This window comes from Lactuca virosa, chromosome 5 (assembly GCF_052849685.1).
Source record: "Lactuca virosa cultivar CGN04683 chromosome 5, Lactuca_virosa_CGN04683_v6, whole genome shotgun sequence".
Lineage (NCBI taxonomy): Eukaryota > Viridiplantae > Streptophyta > Magnoliopsida > Asterales > Asteraceae > Lactuca > Lactuca virosa.
This window is the reverse complement of record NC_136430.1, coordinates 88383001-88384314: the sequence shown is the minus strand read 5'-3', so window position 1 is coordinate 88384314 and position 1314 is coordinate 88383001. Positions and strand designations below refer to the sequence as shown.

General features: G+C 42.5%; 1 pseudogene; it reads left to right on the top strand.

Annotated features, from left to right (window-relative positions):
* Positions 1-239: 239 nt before the first annotated feature.
* Positions 240-357, top strand: LOC145118191 (5S ribosomal RNA; annotated as a pseudogene).
* Positions 358-1314: the final 957 nt, after the last annotated feature.

The window sequence follows — 1314 nt, the reverse complement described above, 5'->3', positions numbered from 1 at the left end:
CAAATTGAAGGCTTATTGGCCGATTAGGCCCAATAAGAAAGTCCTAGTTCATATAAATCTTGAACCGGGATTTTTAGGGTTCTCCATCCATATGAGATATATTGTATTAGGTTTTGAACCCAAATCAAGAGTTTGGATTCAAATGGATGGTTTTGATTAAGCATAAAGTATGATTTTCACTTAGGACACATGCCTTATAACAGATGATGTTTACATGAGAACAGAATTTCCTAGCAAAATTGCTAGTTGTGACATCGTGAGGGCAGCAGATCCCATAAGAACTCTGCAGTTAAGCGTGCTCGGGCGGGAGTAGTACCGGGATGGGTGACCCCCTGGGAAGTCCTCGTGCTGAGTGGCCCAAAGCGGATAATATTGTGATACGTGCTAGAGGGGGATGTTACAAATGGTATCAAAGCTAGGACACGGGTTGATGTGTTCGATGGGGACGTCGAACCCTATAATGGGGGGTGAAGGTGGGTTGCACCTGATCCCACATCGACTTGGAAGGAGAACGAAACATTTCCGTATAAGGGGTGTGAATACCTTCCTTGTCACAACGCGTTTTAAAACCGTGAGGGCAGCAGATCCCATAAGAACTTTGCAGTTAAGCGTGCTCGGGCGGGAGTAGTACCGGGATGGGTGACCCCATGGGAAGTCCTCGTGCCGAGTGGCCCAAAGCGGACAATATTGTGATACGTGCTAGAGGGGGATGTTACAAATGGTATCAGAGCTAGGGCACGGGACGATGTATTCGACGGGGACGTCGAACCCTATAATGGGGGGTGAAGGTGGGTTGCACCTGATCCCACATCGGCTTGGAAGGAGAACGAAACATTTCCTTATAAGGGGTGTGAATACCTTCCTTGTCACAACGCGTTTTAAAGCCGTGAGGGCAGCAGATCCCATAAGAACTCTGCAGTTAAGCGTGCTCGGGCGGGAGTAGTACCGGGATGGGTGACCCCATGGGAAGTCCTCGTGCTGAGTGGCCCAAAGCGGACAATATTGTGATACGTGCTAGAGGGGGATGTTACAGTTTTTGCATTTATTACTACAATTTATCACTTTTAACTATTTACAAAATATTCTTTGGTTTTTTAAGTGGAACCGAAATTTATATTTAAGTTGACACTGTGTTATATTTAAATTAACAATTTAAGTATTTTGTCCAACTGTTCAAAAGTTGTAGCTTTAAACTGATAATGGTTTACATACAACAACATTTTATATTTAATAAATTAAGTATAATATGTTAAAAGTTAAAGACATAACTTTATAAGTAGAAGTAAAGATATTATTTTAAAATTAAAATTTAGT